At 38.7% G+C, this 24,632-nt stretch overlaps 1 long non-coding RNA gene across 4 annotated transcripts in view; it reads right to left on the bottom strand.

Moving 5' to 3' along the window:
• Nucleotides 1-24,632, bottom strand: part of LOC135301126 (uncharacterized) — a 143,337-nt gene that overhangs the window by 36,754 nt on the left and 81,951 nt on the right. For 3 of the 4 annotated variants that reach the window (XR_010362859.1, XR_010362862.1, XR_010362860.1), the window contains exons 2-4: nucleotides 21,047-21,188; nucleotides 18,636-18,791; nucleotides 1,395-1,467 (exon numbers count right to left, since the gene is read on the bottom strand). This is a non-coding gene — a long non-coding RNA (uncharacterized LOC135301126). Of the gene's footprint in view, nucleotides 1-1,394; nucleotides 1,468-8,552; nucleotides 8,759-9,599; nucleotides 9,668-18,635; nucleotides 18,792-21,046; nucleotides 21,189-24,632 lie in introns of all 4 variants that reach the window. The other variant, XR_010362861.1, reaches the window with a different exon arrangement.

Below are 24,632 nucleotides of genomic sequence, written 5' to 3'. Positions count from 1 at the left end.
AAATGGACAAATGGGTACCACTACATCAATGCACTTTTTGACTGCTTAAAGCAGCCAGAGCTTCATTCAGCACAGGAGTAACACCTGTACTGGGATCCCTCTGAATCCTTCAGAGGCAGAACTCCATGCATTATTCTGTGGTATCAATGTAGTGGAAGAAAATTAAATGTAAACATTTGCTGTAAGCAGCAAAAAAAATGTCTAGCATTCAGCAATTTAGGTCATGATCCCTCAATCAAAAGGAAATAAGTTGTGGGGCTTCTTGTTTTTGGTTTTTTTTTGGTTTTTTTTTTTTTTTTTTAATCTGGTGTTTGTGAAGATTGCCAATGAGAGTGGCTGGATAATTGAGGGGGGAAAAAAAGGTTAAGGTATCCTAATTGAATTCTAATTAAATTACCTGAGCTACTACTTACCTTTTCCTAAAAAAAAAAAAAAATCCAAAAAAAAAAACCCCACACAAACCAAAAAAATTTATGTATTTTCTTGATTCAGTTATTCATTCAGTGAATGCACCACATAGATGATTAAATATAAGGGAAGAAAATGACCCCATCATCTTGAAAAATACATTCAGAAAAAATAATTTAGGAAATAATAATTTAGGTGTAATGGCAGTCCACAGGCAAGAATTTGTCAACAGACAATATTTGCAGGGAAATTTTAAGAAGGAAATAGAGTCTTAAAATTGATGTCATTTACAAGCAAGCTATGAACAAAGAAGAATTAAATCCACTTAATATAGTAGTAACAAAAATATTTCTGCCTTCCTCAAACCAGCCAAAATTTAGCTCAAAAAGACCACCACATTATACCACATTTTCTTAAAGGATTATGAACCACAGAATAACTTTTCAGCAAACTGGAACAAAGTCTGAAGCAGAGTAAAAAAGCATGAGGCCTCAATATAGTGCAATACTTCACAGTGAGCATTTCAGCAGCTGTAACAATGAAAGCACCATCCTAGTGAAGAGAGTGAAAGAGAATTCCAAGAACTAAGACAATTCCATATTGCTGAAGTGCAAATCAATTTAGCATGAACTACTGAGGAAGGAAGTTTTCTTAAAAATACCCCACCCCACAAACTTCTTTGTGAACACCAAAGCAATGTGAAATGTAATGTCACAAGTAAAGGTCTAAACCAGAGATTTCAACTCTGCCCAGGAATAGACAAGGGCAAAAAATGGTTCCAAGCTAAGCAATTTTCTCTATTCAGAAAGCCACTCTCTCTTAATGGGAAAGTAATTGGGTTAAAATTAAAAAATAAAAGCACTGAGTATATAAGCATACATAAGAATAAATATATTTATATTTTAATATGGTGCAACTCATTATTCATTATACACTGGACAACATTTGAGCTTCTCTCTAAGCTGTTCTGCATATACAAGTTTTACCTTCCAAGCCCTTCAGCAGTAATGCTCCTCTTCCTAACACGAGGCATCATCACACACCTTATAAAATGTAGTCCTGTGAACAAAAACAGCAGAAGGTAACACTTCAAAATTGGAGTCTAATGAACCAGAGTTACAATTCTTCTGGAGACTATGTGGAACTAATTAGGATATAGTCTTTCTCAGCTGAAATTCACAAATTTTTCCCCCAAACAAATAGGGAAGTTTTGATTCCAGATAAGTTTGTGAAGTGTTTTCCATCTCTTTTCGCATTTAGATATTTAAACACAGGATCGTTGCAAAGTCAGAGATGAAAGCTAGTTTGACTACTACCACTCCAGATCCTTATAAGAAATTTTATACAGGCTGTGAAGTCATGAAAACTGTCTTTTTGCAGAAATGTTTTCAAAAATATATGGTGTAAATTTTGAATATAAATAGAGGGAACAAATTGCTCAGGAGGAATGGTAATGTGGATAAAAATAATTCCTTTGAGCTTCTTTTCAACTGCAGTGGAGAATTTCTAATACAGTTAATTTTTCTTGAATCCTGCAAACCCAAACACAACCATGAGGTTCTAATATAAAATAATGTCTAAAAGTAGAAAAAAATGTACGAACGCAAAATGTGAAAACCCTCATATTAGTGAAGATGAAGTGAAGATGAATTGGAAAACTTGTGTAGAAATGGATAAAATTAAAAAATTTAAATGTTAAAAATGGATAAGCCAATTATTTCTGTGTTATTACCCTAAACAAAACACTATTGCAAAAACATTATTTTAAATGGATCAGTTTAAGCAATTTGTAACTCATCTAACATTTACATATTCTAACCTAGAATTCCAGTGTCACTTAAGATGTTACCTCATCATTTTCCATTTAGATCCCTGGATAACTAAAAAACTAATAAAATTATTTTATAAAAAATAATAAAAGTATTGTGGTTTCCAGTTCATTCAGTCCAAGAGAATGCCAGGCTCCAACACTCAGTCAGGAAAATTTATACCTGCCACTCACATGCCCAAGCTCCATGCTGCTCATGCTACAGGAGTTTTAACGTGGCTCTTCCTTTAACATGCCTTTTGCCAAAAGATTTACTTTTCATGCAAAAAAGGCCTGAACTGCACATTTCGAGCAGGCAGCACTGCAGCAGCATGAACTTTGAGTAATCTGAGTGGCCGGGCAGTCCCCTGGTGCAGGGATTAGAGAGCTCTGCCCTGGGTGGGTTGTACACAACGATCGCAACGGCGGCTGCGCAATCCCCGAAAGACGAGCGCTGTAAAAATCATAAAAATCACCACGCTCAGCAACTGGCACCAGTGCTGACACACTTGGCAGAGAGGCCAAAGATTCAATTGACCTAAAGACTAAACAATGTGGGGTTTTTTTCTGGTGGAAATGCTCCCTTTAGATCAGGGCTGAGATACATTTAGCGTGGCAATGGTTCTCCGTGACACAAAGCTCTTCCCTATAAAAATAAAAGGCAGCAGCAAAAGCTGGCTTAAGAAATGAATGTGACTAAGGCAGATTCTTTATGCATCCCATTCATTATTCCAAGACACACACACAGATATATGTGCACATGTTTAAATACAAACTGACTGAAAATTAACATAGCTAATTTTGACCCAAATTATAACTGTGTATCTGATTTCCTTCTAAACACAAACAAAGCACCTGAGTATATTGACAGCATGCAAGAGCCATCCTGTTCTCAGCCATGCCACCTTAACCCTGGAGAAACCCCACAGATGTTAATGAAATGGTATTGGATTTGTAATGGAGTGAGAACAGAATATTGCCCAGCATATCTTTTTTATTTTTTTTTTTTTTTAGTATATTTTATTTTAAGCAAAACATACAGAAGAAATCTTCCTTTGCTCTCCTGGTATCAATCAATGACCATTGCTCTGTTAATGTATCACAATAAAATATCTCAACGGTGCATTGAGCTGGTTGACTGTAATATATCAGCAGATCAATGGCTTGCAAAAAGAGAATGGTCAAATGCAAGACAACTTCTCCAATTAGATAATTGTCAAAGATTTCACACACTGAATTCATAATGACTTAAAAGAAATGAGTCAACAGTGTTAACTGACTAACTGGAGACCTCACAGGGTTTTTCCAACTGCTATCCTTCCTTATTGTTCCCCCATTATCAAAACCAAAGATAATCTCTATTTAATAAATTTAAGGATGCTTATATCCAGATCTGAATACTGCAGTTTGGGCTCCTACTTGCTGTTAAGAGACTTCTCCCTACTGAAAAAAACAAAACAAAGCAAAGCAAACCAAGAGAGAAAGTAGCAACACAGAGAACTGGAGGTCTGCAGCCCACATCCTCAGTGAAGGAAGTTTTCAGCCCTTTTGTAAGTCTTGGGTTACTTTCAAGATCAATTCATTTCCAGAATAAGCCTGTGTCACCATAAAGGGAGCCAGATCACTGCAGCATCAAGTCTAACTACTTTTTCCTTTGTCTAAAATATCTTTCAGCTCTGTAATTACACTTACACATGGACCTGATGGTATTTACACAGGAGACATGTACATATTTATTTGAATGCAAGTGGACATCTGAACACACAAAAGAAGAAGCTGTCCTCCTAACATGTGTGATTTCTTCCTCCTCCCAAAAAATTAAATCCTTCTTGTGGGTGAAACTGTTTATATGGAAAAAAAAAATCTTTTCAATTTTAAAAGCCAGACCTAAAAGCTTTGCTCTGCATGCAGTTGTTATACTGCAAATAATTTTTTATTCATACATCCCTCTTTTTCATTGACATCATATATTTCTGTAATGGTGCATAATTAAGCATTGACAAATCTAAATCAATAAAAATCTTCATTGGTTGGGGTGGCATCAGCACTTAGAAGTTCTGCCTATAGAAAAGCCCTGGGGTCTCAAAGATCAGATTTTATATTTCAAGATATTGACATTTCTGATTTGTTCCAATCTCTGAATATAATAAAGATAACTTCTCTGCTTTCCTTTGTTTTTGTGTTGGATCTTTTTATCTCATAGAGAAGGGAGAAGAACAAACAAAAACCAAAACCAATCAACCACAAAAAGCACTTAATCTAAACAGTTAGACCAGTTGAGTGCAATCTTCCCAAGTAATAGACATTTTTAGAATGAGATCTCCATGTAGCAGAAGTGTGAGGTGATGACTTATCAAAGATCTAACAAAGGTGGAGAGTTGGGCTTTCCCATGTGCTGTGACTCTCCAACTGGAGCTGTCCAGAGAGCTCTATTTTCCTGACAGTGAATGGATAGCGCTACAAAAAATGTTCCATGATCTTAAAGGGTTTTCTTTCCAGCCTAAATTATTTAATGGTTCTATGAATCTGTATTGTGCTTTCTTTTAAGCAAATTGAATTTATCTGCAGTAAAGTTCATTTTTTTATCCAAACTTGTGCTTGAAGCACACAAGCAAACAATAATCCCTAGTGCCAAAGTATTACAGACTTCATGTAATTACTCAAAGCGCAAAGATATCTTAATTGAGGTTTGATTTTTTCTTTTAATGGTTACATATGCTGCAACAAAACCCAAGCAATGCATGTTAGAAAATTACTTTTCCCTTCAACATGATATTTGTTTCTGCTCAAAACAAGAAATTGCAAAACATGCATAAAAATACTAGGCATAACAAACAAAAATATTTTCCCATTACTCAAAACAGATTACACATCAGAAAATATCAAAGACCTGAGATGATCTAATTGAGCACAGGTGTATTATAAGGTCAGAAAATTGAAAGTTAAAATTGTCCATGCAATTTTAATCAGTCTCTTCAATTTGTTTACTTTAGGATATGCTCTATTATTATCACGAACTATAATAGTAGAATTTAATAATTTAATATTAATAATTTGCATTTTTCAATGCTGAGTAATCTCAAAAGAATTTCCAAATAATTAATTCATCTTTACATCATACTTGTAAATAGAAATGAAACACTGTCTTGCCATTCTGCATGGAAGAAAGGAATGGAGTTCTTATAGAAAAGTTAACACTGGGACTAGTTTCTACTTCTCAAACTCTGCTTACTGAAACTCAGACTACAAGTAATACCAAATTAATGCAATATAAAATATGGTGACAATCTTAGAATTGCATGTGTCGGATCTGGTAGGATCCAGAAGAGCATGAAAAGAATTTATAATACACTGCTTGTCACACAACTCAGCCTATCTCACAGAAGTGCTAAGAAAACTTGCATGTTATTACCATTCAGTATCTGACAAATAGTAGATGATTCCTTAATGACTCCTGAAGGCTTCAGATCTTTATTCACAACAAAGTCAAAGGGAAGTAAGGTTGTCATCAAAGTCATAGTCTTAAATAACTTGTGGACTGCCAGCAGATCTTGGGGTTGCCTCAAGCAAGCAAGTTTAGTTTGCTAACACATGTTAACAAAATGTAACATCCCAAGCAATTGCCTCTCATGCACAGCAACAGACACATTAACCACAACAACTCTAGACTTCCAAAAGTTAGAGCTTCGTACACCAATTCTCTCCTAATATTCAAATAAATAAGGTATTGAATATATAATTGTTTGGTTTTAAAGGCTCATACCTACAAAAGAATGTTTCAGTTATACAGAGTAAGGTTTTAGCTTTCTGCTGTTTGAGGGATATGAGGGGTCTGAACTACATTTCAACTTCACCTCTACCTGTAGGATTAAAACCAAAACCAAACCAACAAAATAAAGAAAAACCCCAAACAATTATTTTTTTTTTTTGCAGCATTACAAAACCAAATTCTCCTGCATTTAAGCAATGTGCTGTACCATTTCTGACAGTTACTCCAGCGTGACTGAGAGTAGAAATCAGGTTATTATTGTAGCCTTTGACAGAAAACGTTGTTAAAGCGATGTTGTCTTCAGAGTCTTTCATGAAATCTGTAAACACGTTTAACATTTCTTTGAATGGGAAATATGGCTTGTCAATCTATATTGACTCAGTGAAAAGAAAAGCCCAATATATTAAGCTTAGGTCCTTCAGGCATTTATTTTCTCTAATGATTAACTTTACAATATAATTTCATCCTTTCACAAATCAATTGCATTAATCATAAGAACTCAAAGTGAATATTTACACTGCATTTGTCTTCTGGTTTAATTCTTCTGGACATTGCTTAACTGAGTAGAATTCAGTATGGGGGAAAACATAGCATAGGTACTGCTGCTAAATTAAGACCACAAATTTAATAATCAGAAGGAGTTACCTAGTCTTTAATTCAAGTCCTCTAGTCTTTAATTCAAGTCCTCTAGGGACTTGAATTAACATCCATCCCATTGAATAAGACCACCCTCTTTTCTGAAATAGGAAGATTAGTAAAAAGCATGCCAGGGTTATGCTTTGTGGAGATAAACCCTTGTCCTATAATCTACATTGTTTATAGCACACACAAGGAGGTAATTAGTCTCTCAGAGCACCCCCTTATGGACCATGTGTAAAATGGACCAGGAAAATATAAGATAATATCTGTGGGGAATTTAGGACTCAGAAAGAAGTCAAAACTGTTTCTGTGTGGCTGTTCTTTCCCTGTGCTAAGTCGTTCTTTCTAGAGTTCAATCTGTATGTGGGCAGAGAAGTGGCCACTCCAGCTCTGAATATCATTGTGGCTTTGACCTTAATCCCTAAACTAAAGGATGAAAGCACAATGATTGCAACACTATTCTGGCTTGGCAGTTTGTTACTATAAAGCACATATTAGCATACTATAGCCATTAGTGGGTAATTTTTAAAGCAAATGAGAAAAAAAATTCAAGAAAGTAGAAGCAATACCCTATGATACGTATGAGTTTTCATATGAGAAAGAAGAGAATAATGAATGAGAAACAGGAATACAAAAATGAATAGTTTATAGAATCCAATAGTATAGAAAATATTCAAAAATCCACTAAGATACATATAACTCCACTCCTGTGAATAAGGCAGTGGGACTAACTGCTTGGTCTGATACCCATTAACCTTAATATCGAGATAAGCAAATGTTAAAAAAACCTTTTACTTGTTGACATCTAAACATTCTTGTGCAACAAAGTCAAGTTTTAATAAGCTACTGGTAAAAATCAGCAAGAACTGCAAGATCACAACAGGACTTAGGTTTTGAAATCTTCCTTCTATCAATTGGTTTCTAACTAGATACCCCTTGGTTTACTGCCAGAAATATTCTCTGACTCTTCAGAAATGTAGCTAGCTCCTAAACTAGGAGCTAGCCTCTCAACCCCACCCCAGCCACACTGAACAAAGAATAGTTATTTTGTTTTGTACAGTGTAAATGAAAAAAAAATTAGGAGTGTGAATTCTCAGAAAAACAGAATTACTACTTTCCACTCGGCTTTAAAGGTAAGAACAGTGACATTTAGGGAGCCTTAGAAACAGCCATATTTGATGTGGGATTTCCAGCTGTATGGGTTGATCAAGGTACTAAGGGGGACAAGCACTTGGCCTCTGTGCCTTGCTTGCTCACTGGATCTTTCATGGAAACCCCTTCCAAGCCTTTAACTCTGAAAGGGAGCTTGGATGTACCTTGCTCAAAATATTTAAAGTTTATTCTCTGGAGAAATTAATGCTACTGGTCATAAAATCACGGGCAGTAATTTATATGCATGCATTATTTGTCCAACACTTGAGCAGTGCCAACAAGTCCATTAAAAAAAAACCCACAACAGATTTGAAAGAATGTAAAGCTACTTTTGCTAAGTAGCTGTTGGTTAATTTGGTCTGAGTTGGTCCTTGTTGAAAAAAGGTCCAAAAATTAATGAAGCTGCTCCACATGACATCCCCTAAGTTCTCTCATATGGGACACACCAACACTTCAGAGTTTTTCTGCTGCTTCACTGCTACAGGGCCAGACTCTGGGCTAGGTGTGTCTCTGGATGTCTCCTCAGTGATGGCACTGATTTAAGTGAAGGTTAGAATTGAAAAGCAATTTGTACTCAGCTTTACTTGCAAATGAACAACAACAACAACAACAACAACAACAAAAAACCAAAAAAACCCACCAAAAAACAAGACAGTAGTTGGGGAAAAAAAAAGAAAACAAAACCACAAAATAGCAAACAATTAATCAAAGCCAAACTGCAATAAAAAACCCAACCAAAAAAAAAAAAAAAAACCCTACCAAAACCAGCCTACTCACAGGCAGATCTCAGAGGGTTCAGAGCCAGTGCAGTCACACAGCTGGGGAAGGGCTGTCCAGACTAGTTTTGTTCCCAGAGTGGCTGGACTGTTCCTCCAACACAGTGAATTAAATCTTCAAAGGAGCATCTAGTCATGTCAGTCCTCATGTAAAGAACTTGATACTGCCAGCATTCCCTTACTTCAGCAAATAACAGGAATCTATTTCTTTCAAATAGATAGTGAGATAAGACATGCCTTTTTAATCCCCACTGTAGGAAGACTTTAATCAATAAAACCTCCAGTTTTGATCTACAGCCAGCCAGCCCATACATCAGGGTACACATTGCCTGCAAAAAAGCCATGCTAAGCCTCTGTTTGAGGGTCAGTCTTATTGTTTAACTTACCAAAATTTTAAGACTGCTTTCATGGCATATTTAATAGCCTGTAAGAGCCCAAACTCAAGGCTCAATGGCAACTTTCCAAAGATTTCTGAACAAGCAAAAATAAGGCTGGGGTATTTGCTTTGTCATATAATGAAATTTTAATTCAGATTTTCTTAGCAGCTAACTTACATGGATAGTCATGGGAAGCAGGCTAGTATCCAGCCAGGTGTCAGTAAACTCTCATTTCAGTAACAACACACAGAAATACTTCCACACCTATTTTCTAAATCTTTAACAAGAAGTGCATGTCACCATATGCCAGATTCAGTGCAAATTGAGGATAAAAAAGAAAATAACCATATTTCACATCTGAAAAGGCATTTCTGGTGCTAGATGCTCTTGACAGGCATCAAGACCTTGGTGCAACAAGGCACAATTGCTGAAATATGAAGGTACACCAATTTGGCTCAGAAATTAAGTGCACATGTGTAGCAATAAGGCATGGGACAGCAGGACTGTAGTCAATTCCCCCATCACCCACAGTCTTTGTATCAGGACTTGCAGAAAATGTCTCTAGCTCACAGTGACACTGCTGTGATTGCAGAGTGACTCCTGATATGAAACACAGGTCAGATGCTCACCAAATTATTTCATGTGAGTTTCAAAACTTTGGCAAAACTTACCATGTAGGTATCCAAAATAATCAGCCACGTTGCCATAAACCAGCCTTCTGCCCCACAGCAATACTAACCTTGGAAACACGAAAAAACCAAAAGTTACCTTATCTTCTATGTGTCCAAGAAAGTAGTCCCAGAGAGATTGTACATTTTAATTGTTCATAGCTTTCTTAAACCTATTTTCTTAAATTTGTCTTCTATGCAGGCCTCAGCTTGCCTTGCCAAACAAACAGAATTTGAAGAAAATGTTCTCAATAGTTACGGCTGCAGATTAAAATTCAGCATAGAACTAGAGGGAAGCAGACTTAGAACAGCCAGCCAAAATGGCCAAAAAACCCAAGAATTTATGAGGGTCTGTAAACAGCAAAAAATAATAGATGCAGATTTTCTGGCTTTAATTATATTGGATGCGAACAGACTGAATATATAGAGATAATTTATATTGTAAATAGCATTTGAGATTAGAGAAATTTAATTTAATTTTGCAAAAACAGTAGTAAAGAATTCTCACTTGATTTATTATGCAGAAAGGTTCCCTCCTTCCCTCTGTAGCCACACGAACAAAGGAATGGCCATCTGCACACAGACAGACCTTACCTGGAAAAGGTCCCTGGGACACCCTGCAGTAAATTCAGAACCTTTAACCCTGGGCCTTTGTCCTTCCAGCTGAAAAGAACCATTCTAACACCAAGGAGTGGAATTAAAGTTTACATCTTGTGTTTTTAAGGTTTCCAGCTACTGGAGGACAGCGTGGTTACTCATGCTTGAGTAGCAAAATTTTTTTATTTGAACAAGGGTTCAGGCTCTGTAGATGATGCACCCCAGAAGTTCTGAAACTTGCCCAGTGCATATGTATTTATCTACTAAAATGCAGCAATTTCCAGGGCTGTCCAAAGTAACCTATATCACAGAGTAACATTATAGATCACGTTAGGACAGGAAGTGAAGAATAGCTCTTCCAATTAATGCCACATAGGGAAATTCATTACATAAGAAGTAATTACTTAAGCTGGAATTTCTCCAGAAGCTGGAGTTCAGCCAGAACAGTGGTTTAACATTAAAATGCTAAATAAAATAAAAATTATTAATTAAAAAAAAAGGAACAAATCCTAATAGTATCCAAACCAGAGAAGAATTCCTTATTTTTTTATTATAAGTTATCCAGTCAATACAGGGCAACTGTGATACCCAAAATGAGCATTCTCTGGGACCCCTAGTTAGAAAAAAGGGGGCGGGGAAAGAAAATTATTAACTCTTTTCTGAGGTGCATTTATTCATGATAATCTCCTAGTTAAACATACGACACTTGTGATTTTTATTACAGATTTGGAAAAATTATCTACCTTTGGCAAAATTTCAGATAACTTTATAAACGATTATTTGAACTCAAAATAATAGTAGAGAACTGATAATTTAAATGGGCACAATTGTTCATGTTTATATGTGCACCAGTTTGAATGTTCTTCTTGTACATCTCATGCAAATGAAACTACCATCATTAGTTGTGAAAATCACCATCAACACTTCTAGAATTTCCCAAGGATTTTCTCAGCTCTCCTCAGGAAGACTCCCATTAAAATCCTTGTGAATATATGCGTTCCGAAGTATACTAAAAAATAAATCTAGTTAGTTAATGTGAGAGCAGCACAGCTAATGAAGACTGCTTCCCAAATCCCCACTCAATATATCCAAGTCTTCCTCTACACTACTTCCAGCCTCCCTCTACTCCTTGATTCTTGTTCAAAATGAGGACAGAGCACAGCACCTCCCTCCTGGATTTCCTAATTACTGAAAAGGGAAGAGGCAGCACAAGAGCTATATTTATGCTGCTTGGCCAGCCAGCACATGTCTGCTCCCAGAAAGAAAATAACACAAGCTCACCACACGCTCTTCCTTGCAGCAGGAGCCTTAATTTGCATCACCTTTTCCTCTTGCTGGTAACCAGTTTCCACAAAATTTCCACAGTAAACTTTGGTTGGAATTAATTAAAAGATTCCAAAGTTATTTGGAGCAGGCCGCCAGACAAACAGAACGACAGCATAACTTGTGTTTTCTTAAGAAGGCAAGCTAAAAAAAGAAACTATTAATAATTATTATTTCTGTATACCATGAGGCCCAAGTTCTTGACTAAGGCCTACAAACACTACTGTGATACTTAGAATAAACAGAAAATTTGCCGAACAGAAGGAACAACAGTAGATGAAATGATAACACAGCTTGCATTAATTAACAACAGAGCTCACTATTCACAGAGGAAGTTGCCATAAGTACACAGACCTGGAGCCAAATTTTTGCTAGAGCTGAGCTCCCATTTGCTGAGGACGCTAAGACAAGACAGACATCTTCAGAAATGCCAAAAAGTCAGCAATCTCTATTTAGGTATCAGCAGAAATACTGGGAGCTTTAAAAAAAGCAACAAAACCAAAGAAAGAATAGTCTCCTACTGCTCACTGCAGCTGGGAGCAAGGATGTCCCAGCAGGAGCTCTGGGCTTTTTAACTTTTGGGGTGGGGGGCAATGGCCTCAGATTGCCCCTTCCAAGCTTGACTGTCTGAAAGGCAAATAGTAGCTGTGGTAATAAACCCAGAATTATTGAATAATTTATTCAGAGTAGAAACAAAAAATAAAAAAATGTTGGGGCTTCATACTAGCATGGGAAAGTTGTCTTTTAAAGATTCTTAAGATACTGCTTCTTTCTTAGAAATCAGTGATGGAATCAGTAGAAGGACCTAAATTGTGGAATGGAAACTCCTTAAAAGACCAGTCAAAGGCAGAGTGGAAGAACACTTAAGTTATGTGTACAATTTAACAATACCTGTACTAGTAAAGTCAACTGAAGCTAAATTTTTCAACAGCATAACACAGAAATCCCTTGAGATTTGATAAAATACTGCCATAATTTAGGAGGGGGAACAGAAAAAGTCCAAAATCAAAACAAAAGACACTAAACAGCCCAAAACGTGTCTTCAAACTTCTGATATAATACTGTTTTCCTCAGATAGCAAATTATCCTCTTTGTGGGCCTCAAACCTCCAGAACACAGGCCTGAAAAGCAACCTTTAGAATTAAATAACTGCAATTATTTAGAATGAAACAATTTGCAATTGTCCAGGTGTTCTGCACAGCAGGTTGTGAGTTGATTTCACGAGATCCATCCAGAAGGCCTTCGTTTTACTGCACACTTAAAATTAGACGGGTCAGCAATACTCTCAGGAGCAAATTGCAAAATATTCCCATCAAGTGCTGCTTAATTCACATTTGTGTGGTAAACAGTCACGTTTCACCTCCTTATTTATGGTTCTGCACTTATTTGTCTTTTAAATAGGAAAACAAATTAATAGATTTTCCTGTCTCTCAAACCACCTTGCTCTAGAAGTAGTCAACTTATTTTGCAGAGTTAATCATCAATTCCACAATTTATTTTGAGTGTCTAGAGAGGACATTGTAGAATTTGCTGTACATCTCCGCAGCCTCAGTATACCAGAGATATGGGTGTGCATAAGGTCCTAGTAAACAGACCTAAAACATCCCAAAACTATGTCACAAAATAGCAAAAATATATATTTTATGAGCTTATGACAGAGTAAGCATATATTTGTCCTACAAAAGAGGCTTCAAACCCATTGATCTTGGCTTCCAGAAAGGCTGAAAATATTCATCACAACATTAAAAAGCTGGGAGAAACCAAGGTTGACAGTGGTGCTGGCATGGATCGCAGTAAGGTCTTTTGCTAGGGATCCATTGCACAGTGAATTATTTCTTTGGGTATGCAAGTGTTTGCAAAAAGTACTGAACATCTTGCTATTAATTAAATATACATCCAGTTATATTGAATGCAGGCAGCTCCTTCTTACCCAAAAGAGCCAGATTTTTCCAGTAAATCACATTTTCTCATTTCTCGCATCCCTTGCTGCCTTCGTTTTACTATCACTCTCAAAACAATGAATTTCAAAGCACTGAAAACTTGCTTCTGTCAGATCCCTCCCGTGCCAGACTGACTGAAATACTCCTGGCTGAAACATCACAAGGATATAGCCCTAAAAACTGCCCTCCTCAAGTTAGATTTGCTTTAGGTAATTTAGTCTTTTACAGGAAAGCATTCATCTCTGAAATCTGATGCAGAAGTTGAGTCGTAACTGATGTGAGTTATAGCAAGTCCCAAACTGAGCTGGGCCAGAGATCTCAGTAAGAGAGAATAAAGTTGCTAAAATAACTTTTTGATCTACTTCTTTCCATATGCTCCTCTGACACATCTTCACCACGTGTAAATGGAGCCACAATTTCATGAATTGACCATTATTAGAAAAACATCAACAGCCAAAGTCACAACCAGCCTTGAGTTATATTGAAGTAAAAAAGCTGTAACAAAGTCAAAAATCCAGGACATGTGAAGGAAACAGTGTCTTGGAGATGACTTGGCAAAACCATCTCTAGCAGTTTAATCAAAAAGGGAAGATTAAACACTACCTGTGGCACGGCAGATCGTTAAAGCCAAACGATGATCTCTCCAGAAAAGGAGAGCTGTAAAGCTGAAGGCTGTAAAGATGAAGGCTTGCCAACCTCCTTAATGATAACCTTGTCCAATAATAGATTTGATTTCTTTTTCCACAACTTTTTGACGATCAAGAGAGAATTAGGTTTAAAACAGAGGTGTTAGGTCATCACTTTTCTACCACCACTTGTGCCCTAACAAGCCACGCAGGCCAGAAGTCGTGCAGTAACATTAAATGTTTTATAATGAAAATCTATTTTATCACAGGCTAAAGTAAATGGAGGGTTTCATTGTACAATTTGAAGAGAATACAGCTTAGCAGTTCAAAGGAGAGAGGGAAGAAGAAAAGTGGGGAGAGAACCCCACACACATTGGCAGCAGAAGAGGGGGTGATTTTGTCACTCTGAGGAGACTCAGAAGGGTCATGAAGAACAAACTGGGAAAGGACAAGAACACTGAATACTTCCTGTCAGGATAACAAGGAAACAGCAGAGCAAGGTTCATTTTGAATCCTGTAATGACATTCTACCACAGGTGCTCAAAAACCAACTCTTTTTCATGCTTTTATGAATGTTTTGAACAATGGGATGGAGATGAGTTTCATCAGACTGACCAGAGCAGTGATAAAGTACTGTTTTGTCTGAGAGATTCCAATATTTCCAAATTTTTATCCCAAATTTCTTAGTGGCATACAGAGCAAACATGGAAACATTTGAATGGGATTTCCCTTTAATGAGAACATTAATGTTAGCTTAATGACTTTAAAGCACAGTTATCCTCAGTTAGGGTGTGCTATGACTGTATGACATACAGCACATGGAGCTTTAAAAAATAAAAGGAGTTTATACAACATTTCTAACAGAGTTTATGGTTTAGGTCACTCTTGTCAAAAGTAACATCTTGAGTGGATGAAGTCACCTGTGTGATGAGTGATAAAAAAATATAGCTTTATGCAAAATACCTCATCTCCAGAAAGGGCAGAGACCCTTATCAGGCTAGGTTGATCAAAATCAAAACAGAACAAATTTTGTTTTGTTTTGAAGGCTGGCAGAAGAGAGGGAGGGAACATGTAAATTTGGGTCAGTGAGAGCTCCTTGCCATGCAGCACTCAGGCTTGCCACAGAGCTGTGTCTGCTCCACATCAAAGATGTCATCAGTCTCTGAACCAGCAACTGCCTGTCCTGCCTGGCCTCTGAGCTTTTGCTTTCCTACCCTGAAGTGATTTCAAGGGGGCATGGCTGTGTGAGAGATACCATCCCTTAGATGAGCTGGAAACATATGGCACTGACCACATGTGGTCATTAGAAAGTCCCGTGCCAATTTTTGCAAGGCTAACAATATTAGCCCCAGTATCCTGGCCAAATTCCAATATAGGTAATTATATTCTGGATAATGACATACAGGCTAGTTTTTATAAGGTTTAATATACATTGTGGAAAGTGGCTTGCACCTAAGGGCTCTGAGTTAAACTCATTGCACAGTCAGCTGGGATAAAATTAGAGAAGAAACTACCCAAGCATGTCAAATGTTTAAGCTTTAAAACCCTGTGCAGACTGAAACAAAAGAGGAAGGGATCCAGGGGTGCTTTAGCATAATCAAGCTGGCTCATGCCGCTGAAGACACAGCTGGGATCCAGAGCTCACTGCTGCGAGGAAATTTGTAACACTATCCCCACCCCACCTTCAGCAGTGGGTGTGCATGCATGGTAAATTACCAGGTTAGGAGAGAAGATGGAGCAGTAGGACTCAAAATGTTTGTTGGGGTTTTTTTTCTTGATTCCCCCCAGGTAAAACAGAACCAAATAGGTCTTATAAAAAAGCCCCACGGCTGAAACACTCACACCTGTTGCACAGCAGCCCTGTGACCCCAGCCCAAAATGCCAGAAGCAGTGCTACTCTCCTTCTAACTTGTATTTGTCTCATCTTGCCCTGTTTGAGGGCACCAACACCAGCACAAGACCTGGCTGTAACCACACCGTGGCAGGACATCCACCAGGTTCTGCTGATGGAAACCCCTGAGGCTGATGAATAACTTGGGTGGCAGGATGTGTCCCTCCAGCATGTCATTAAAAAACAGAAAGAGCATTTGGAGTGTGCCTGCCACACCTCAGCTGGCTCAGGAGGCACCAACATGCAAGGGCTTACTGGCCTCAGTTAAATTTGTTGACATGACCTAGAGTTTTGGATGAGACAGAGCCAGAGATGAAGCACAAGCAGACATGCAAGACCTAAGGGCTGAGAGCACAATGGGTAATAACAATTTTTTTTAAACGTTTTACACATCATACAAGCATGGAAAGCACCTCACACTCCATATATTTCATACCATGCAGAACAGAAGAAGAAAACTCAAAATTCACTTACTCAAAATCACAACTGAACAGAAGCTGAGGAGGAGGTTTTGCACTGTGAGAGTGGTGAGGCACTGGAACAGGTTGCCCAAAGAAGCTGTGGATGTCACATACCTGGAAATGCATGATCAAGACCAGGCTGGATATGGATTTGAGCAACCTGGTCTAGTGGAAGGTGTCTCTGTCTATGACAGAGGGTTTGGAACTAGGTGGCTGTAAAATCCTTTCCAACTGAAAGCATTCTGTAATTGTATGAGTCTTCAAAACCAGCTTAAGATTTGGAGCTTTACCTTTGGCTAGCAGAATATCCCAAGCAATGGCACTGCAGAACAAGCAGCCATCTTTTAGCCTTGAAATAAAGTGCAATTTAAGATGTGATTTGTTCTTGCCAATGTTATGAGCAGGCCTGGTATTTTTTTGGTGCTATCATTGGGATCCTAAACTTTAATCTATGTATTTCATGTGCTGGTGCAAGTACCATGTACTTGTAGGCACACCACCTCATTTCATGATGCTCTGCACCTTTCCTGGGCTTGAATTCCAGGCTGTCAAAGGCAGGAGACACAGGCTCTCACCCCCACTCTTCTCATGCAGAGAACACTGTTTCATCTCCTCAATTCCTTTCTTCATTAAAACACATTCAAACATAATTAGTGTAACATTAAAAATGGAGGAAATTTTGTAATTGCCAGTTGTTCTGTAGCCATGGTTACATCTGAGATTTATACCAGGCGACGCTGGCCTGAGCACGCACAGGCAGTTAGCAGCAACAGCAGTAGGATAATGTTTGTGTGCACGTGCAGGTGTGCCGAGATGCCTGCTTGCCAAAAAAAAAAAATAAAAAAAAAGATGGGGGAGGAATGGGGAGGGCAGGGGAGAGAGAGGCCGAGGGAGAGAAAGGAGGGAGGGTGGGGAGGGGAGAGACGGAGAATATTCGGTGACATTTAAGGTGCTAATATCTGGAAGTCAACCTTTAATTTGACAGCTTTTAGTGCTAGTTAATTTCACTCATCCAGACGAGGTGTAGGAAATTTGCAGCACCTTTAAATTATCACGTTTTTCCACGCTGCCTGAGGCCTATGTGGAATACCTGAGCCATACTTTCTGCCCCCCTCCCCAGCTCCCCCTCCATCCCCCTCTCTCTCCTCCCTCCTCCCCCCCACCATTTTCAGGTCAGTTGAAGTAAAACTTTCATTCCCTTTCTCAGACAATTAATCTTTAGCTAATTGAAGCAGGAATGCTGCAGGATGGGTTTCACTGGGGCCTGTAAATCTCATTTAGCAAAGTGAATTCCAGGCACATGCTGCACCTAATGATGTGACAGGTGGGCTGCACCACAAGACAGCAGCCGCCGAAAAGTTGATTCTCATTAGACCCTCGGAGTCCTGCAGTCAGTTTTCTGATGGCTGAAGAACACTAATCGCATCTGTTTGCTGCTGGGTGGGGTGGGTAGGGAGGGGGGAGAGGCAGCAATGAGAGGTGGGGGGGCCCTTCCTCTCTTTCATGAGTTAATATCCTTGACTCCTGCCCAAAAAACCAGCAGGCCTGCCTCCCACCATGAGCTCAGCCTCCATTCTGCTGACTCCTACAGGGTGCACCCTTTTTCTAATTAACTGGAATGGCTATGGAAAGCAAAGGAGGCCTTGTGTTGGGTGAACCAATTATTTTGAAGGGTATTAAGTCATCAGATTTACTTTTATCTTGATTGCATTGTGGAAATCGTGCATAATTAATGGTGGGAGCTTATTAGGAAAATGATTAGGCAAATTACACAGGTGTCGGATGCATTTTTTATGATAAATTTGCTAGAACAATCCTGCAATTCCATCTGTTCAGCTCATATCAGAATGTCACTCTGGAAGAAATTAATGGTGCAGAGTCGCACAAAGTTACTGGAGGCCTTGGATGCAGATTTATGTTTTAAAAAAAGATACAGTTAAAATTACCCAGCAATTTCCTAATAAATACTTGATGTTACAGCTCAATAAATTACTTATTTAATCTTAAAAGAAAATGATAGTCAGCTGGAAACTAAAAAGTGGAGAAAGCATCAACCTCATTTTGTCAGGTTGCCGTGTATGTAAATAAAAAATAATCGTAAGATGTAATAATTCTCTGCAGTGGGATGCTGACTAGAAACAAGCTGTCAGTGTCCAAGTACCTCTGCTAGGTGTTTTTTTTCCATAGATATTAAAGCTTGCCTTGCAAATCCTGTGCTGGTTCTGAAGTGGCAGAGCCAGTTCCCTTTTCTGTGATATCGGCGTTGTTTAGCAGCAGATTCTGGAGGTCACATCCTGGGAGTTGGAGAGGAGGCCAAATGCTGTGCTCAGGTCTTCGCTTCCTTCACTCTGCATTTCCTGCCAACAGCAGAGGATGAAAACCATGAAACCAAAACCATTGAATGCACTGTCTCTCAGAGTCAGTAAATCAGTGCATAGGGGGTTTTTTTTGTGTGTGTATGTGAAAGATTGTGTGTGCATTTGTAGGTCTAGAACAGCAAAGGCCAGATATTCTACCCCTGAAACCTACAGCTATGGATTACTTATTATGCATCAAATAAGTAAGCTCATATTCCATAGAAGAAGCATATTTTTTACTAGCTAACATAATGCCATTTTTCAAAAAATTACAAGTAAGGAGGCAGAAGTGACTAGGTGTATGAGGAGAGCATGACAAAGACAAACATGACAAGGTTTGATCAATGTTGAGCAGTTTTACAGTCGAACATGATTTTTAGGTGTATATTTTCCATAGTCTGACTGGTTCATTGCCATCAGTACTAACTTTTAAAGAGATTGACTAGGCAAATATAAAGTGGCTGTTGTCTACTCCAGAAAGAGCTCTGAGGAAGGCACAGCCCCAGATGCTGAGTGTCTTGGGGTCTGCCTCACCTTAGATAAAACCTTCCAAGCCACCCTCCAAGCCCCTGGATACAGTCCACAAGACCTGTGGGCTAAGGGTAGCACAGAATGTAGTGTCTTGTTCCAAAACCAGGATGGAGTTGCTCTCAGGGCTGGAGTAATCCTGTATTTTATATTTGCGCATCCTATCAGGATTACTCAAACATCACAACAGGCCTCATTTCTCTGGCTATTGACTCTGAAGCTACCTTGAACATCTTGAATGTCTTCAAAATCACCAAGCAGGCTTGTCCCTTTTCATAGATCCCTCCCCTGTAGTCCCCCAAGGACTATATCCTGCCCAAACTCCACAGCACTGTGTCTCTACAATTTTATTTCTCTCTCCTATGCCTCAGTGTCCCAAGAGCTTATTCATTGCCACAGGGCCCCTGAAAAGAAGACTTACTGGCAATGCAGAATATTTTTTTCATGTGGGGATTTCTGTTATTTTCAGGATGTTTAGGTTGTGATAATGTTATCAGAATGGAAGAAAGCATCTCTCTTTTGGTGCTCTGAAAAGCTAGTAAAGATCACTAAGTTTTTAAAAATATGCTAGGAGCTGTTGAGCTAAAGAGCAACCCTTAAGAAAAGTGCATTGTTTTGCTCCCTAATATCCAAGTCTTGTTAAATACCAACCATATAAATACCAATCTCTGTGACTTTTGCATTTGATTAATCCTTCCCTGCAGAATGAAGCTGCTGATACTACACACTACCATCTGCACTTGTGGTGAAGGCAAAAAGAATGAATTCCAAACAGCCTCTGTCTGCAAGAGGGACCATGGCAGCAAGACCTCATGGGAGTTTTGTGTCCAATATAAATAATCCTTGTCTCATCTGCAAACCTTGCTTCTCCTTCAGACTCTTTGCTGAGCACATTGTTTGAAATCTGCTTTCATATATCTCAATTGTAATAATTGTTTTCAGAAAAATTACAGGGGCATAGAAGCAAGTATGGTGAGCTGCTGTGTCCCTGAGTTAGTTTATTACTGCTTGCTAATTAAGATTATTGATAATTCTTGTGTTCATTCCATGCAGGTTATTGGAACAATACAGAATTATGCTGTAAAACACAGCAGGTGACCCTAATCCAGTTAATGAAGTATTAGAGAAAATTTAAGATAAATCTGAAGAAGTTACAGTGACTATCCTCCTACATTTTAAGGGATGTCTTGTATCTAGTGGCTAATGGCCCATAACCCTTATCCAATATGGAGTTGCTAAGCATTTGATCAGATAAAAAGCATGTTTTCAAGCAATCATTATTCAAAGGATCAGACACAGTGATACTAATGTATGATTTTGTACCATGAATAAAACATTTCAGATGATATCCCTCAAAAAAAAATCTATATTGGAATTTATATAGGTGAGCAAGGAAGGGTCAAGTGAATTTAACAGGAAGAGATAGAGACCCATCTGTATTAAATTAAATGGGTTAATACAAAGCATAGCAAGACAAAGAGTCATGAGTTCAGAATATATGGCCCAATATGTAAGAGTGACATCCAGGTTACTTTCCATTCTCCCTCGGGTCTGTCCCCATCCTGTTAAAGAAACCAGTACTATTTCTTCTGAGAAGAGCTTAGATAGTCAATATTATTGGCAAGATAGGACATAATAGGAGGAATCAAGCTACCAAATGTCCTTTTTAATTCCTGTAGTTAATGTGAGAACACAGGCAGAACCTTGTTGTACGGCCAACCACTCACCTGTGTAACACCCTGAAGTACAATGCCTCACCCAGTTCTCCTTCAGGTGCCAGAATATCTCCAGGTGCTTTTACACAGGTGTGTTCAGGCAAGCCAAGTGCCTCACCCTTCAAACCCACCAGCCTGGATGGGTCCTAGGAAGCTGTAGCAGGAAAACCATATTGGAGATGTTCTCTGAAAGCTGATCCGCCCTGAGTCAGCACACTTGCATGGGTGTGCTCCTGGAGGCATCACTGCAAGTGGAAAACCTTGCCAAAGCTGAGACTTCCTAGTCTCATGCACCAGCCACAATGCTTTTTTGATTTTGGTTACTGGCATCAAATTTCTAGTGTACAGTATCCCTCTAATACTATGAGCAATATTTGTTTTTAAATTAAATATTACCTTTCTCTTCCAGAGCATCCCCCAGTTTTCTTTAAGCCCTACCAAAATAACTGATTCCTAATCCTTAGTACAGATAACCAGCTCAAAACAAACAGGCCCTTTTGTAGCATTGACAGTATTACATTTTTAGCATATGATAAGCTTTCAACTAACACCTAGACTTTTCCCAGCGCTCTGAAATGTAGGTGGTAAAAAACACAAAGCTATTTGCTTATCCAATTTTCTGAGTACATCTGCCACATAATGATTTCAACTGCAGAACATTCAAGACTTTGCCCTGCTTTTGCCCAGATCAGGTTTTCATGAGACAAGATGGTGATTCAAACAAGCCTCTGAAATAATTTTTACATGGTTTTTTTGGGGGTTTTGTCCTGTTTTGCAAGTGGAGAAAAGCAGTGCTTCCCATCAAACATAAGTGGAAGAGCCCAAACGCAGACCATGGAACAGAGAACATTTTGCATAAATACTTGCTCTTTTTCCAGGGTTTCATGTCTTGTCCACTCCCACAGAAACGAGAAGCTGATTGAGGCCTTCCACCAGCACAGTTTGGTGTTCTGTTGCAGGGGGTGGGCTGGGATTGATGAGGAATGCCATTGGGATGCTGCTTTACAGATGGCGAGCGGCAGCGCCGGCAGCGCTTCCCCGTGCCGGGGAGGAGGCAAAGCCTTCATTAAAACATCAGCTTCCCCCAGAAGCTCATCCTGTCTGACACGCCTAACCTGTGTGCATATGTCAACACAGAGCTCTTGCTAATGTTGCTGAGGCTGTAAATAAGGGTTCAGACTATACTCTGAAGGAGATTAATGAGTAGAGTGCTTCCTTCTCTGCTGGAGGCTGAAGTAGGTTCCCTATTAAGATGCAGTATCTGTCACTGTCAATAGAGACATGCTGTGTGGGTGTGAGGGGAGGTTAAGAGGTGTCTCTGAATCTGGTAATTCCATGCTTTTAAGGGTCTAGCACAGGGGACTGACACACTTGAGCAGCATCAACTTCCTGAAACATGTTTTCCATTAATAGAATAACTCCAGTAATGTCTGCGGCCAAAGAGGGACAAATGCAGAGGATCTGGAGGTACTCCCTTTTGAAGAAAGTAGGGAGTTTCCCTCTTAAATTTAGGAAAGGGGAAACAAATAAACTACTATCCAGTGTATGCTCCATGCAAATTTCAGGGAAGGGAGTAGTTATTTCCTCCATAAGTGTTTAGAACTGTGTTCCTATGACAAATTCTGTCTGCCTTCCTTACCCATGCCCACTTACTTCCTTTTTAGTTCAGATCAAAAAACATTCTTACTTGTAAAACATCCACTTCTCTGACATCAAAATGTCTTGCAGAGCTGTTTCTTCTTTAGCAAGGATTTGATATCATTCCTTGAAGGAAGGGTCATCCATTTTTATACATGGGAAAGCACAAGGAGGTTCAGCATCATGTTCAGTTGAGTTGTGTGTCCATGAAGAGGGAATTCTTTCAGTTCTTAATTCTGAACTCATGAGCCCTTAAACATCTCTGCTTTTGGAGCTGTATTCAGAAAACACAATCCCCAACAAGATTACCCCAACGATGCCCATGTTGCAGTGAGGATTGCTGGCACAGATGGCCAGCTCACTCAGCCTGGGCCAAAGAAGCTCTTCTCGACATTGTTCAGGACTTCTTTTCTACATATTTAAACCAGAATGACTTTCTAGATCAGAAACTTGCACTATACAGTTGAATAACACACACAAGCTAAAAATGCCTGTGCATTTCAACATGGATATGTAACCCACTGGCTCCTCTTAAAACCCCTAAGGAACATAGAAGTTTCTACAAATCAGCCTTTCTTCATTAATTAGATATGCCTTTTGTCCAATACTTAGAAGAGAGAATGAAATGAATTTAACACACAGGAATATTACCCATTTTTCCCTAATACTCATGTCTCCTTTATGAAAGCTGAAAGAACCTGAGGAACCAATCTAGTATAATCATTAATTTCAAAATTAAAAAAAAAAAGGTGTAACAAAATACTGCATTAAGATTTAAGTCCTGGTTAAGTTTAGCAAAAGCAATCAACTAAGAAATAAAATTAAAAGTTGAAAAGAGAGAAATTGCAGGGAAAAAATGGGACCCTATGCCAAAACATCACTTCCAGCTTTGCATGTTAAAAATTTATCTCACTTAAGCAGCACCTGGATATGTAGCCCAAAGTCAATGGGAATTACAAAGGGCAGCACCTCTGAATAATAGATCAATTCTTTACCTCCATTCTCAGTTATAGGCAGAAGGCAAATGCTATTTACTCTTCCTTTATACCACCAGCCTTACTGAACACCTTATAGTTCATGCTTTTGTTTTGTATTTTTACTTTGAGAATAAGCCTATTTATTATAAAATCTCACCATAAAATTACAATAAAATTAAAGAAAGCTTCCTACAAATAGCATGTAAGGATTGAGTAGCCTTTGGACACTCCAGAATGTTATGTCATGCTGCTTGCAAGAGGAACACCAAAGGAAAAAAATAGCTCCTAATTTATCAAAAAGCTGTTAGGTTTATGTATAACATGGCAGGAAGACACACATGTTACTCTACCTTGTGCAATGATGCTTTCCCAGTCTTGATAACTTCCCTGGAATTGCTCAAAGAGCATCTGGCTCTGGCCACTTGCAGTGGCTGGGAGAATGCTGCTTTCCCTGGCACACAACTTCACTGCAGCCTGAGTGCACTGTGTGAGGAGCCAGCTAACCAAGAGCATGGGATTGTTTCAGCTGGAAAAGACCTCTTTTTAAAAAAAAAACCCAAAACTTTTATGAGCTGCTTCACCCTAATGTTAAGGTCTTTTCAGAATCTAGGTGCTGGAGAATGGCATCCCCTTTGCCTTCAGCTTATAAGAGATACAAAATGACCATAAAGAGGGGAAAGGTGATGGTGGATTTTAAAAAAAATTCATTATTGAGCATATATGTTTGAATGGAAGGAAGAGCTAAGTGAAAGAAACAAACTACAAATTAAATCTTGATGTTGAGTTCATTTTTAGAGATATAAGTAATGCAGTCCAACCCAGTCCTTAACAAAACCCCAAACTTGCAGGATGCTTAAGTGTCCCAGTGAAAAATTGACATCTAGTTTCCAATAATGTGAAAAAGCAAAAAATTGGTTTTGTTGGCAAAACTGACCAAAACAACTTCTCCTTAGTTTTAGCTGCCTGGCTTTTGTCCCACATAC

This window comes from Passer domesticus, chromosome 5 (genome assembly GCF_036417665.1).
Source record: "Passer domesticus isolate bPasDom1 chromosome 5, bPasDom1.hap1, whole genome shotgun sequence".
Taxonomy (NCBI): Eukaryota; Metazoa; Chordata; class Aves; order Passeriformes; family Passeridae; genus Passer; species Passer domesticus.
This window is presented reverse-complemented; position numbering and strand designations above follow the sequence as displayed.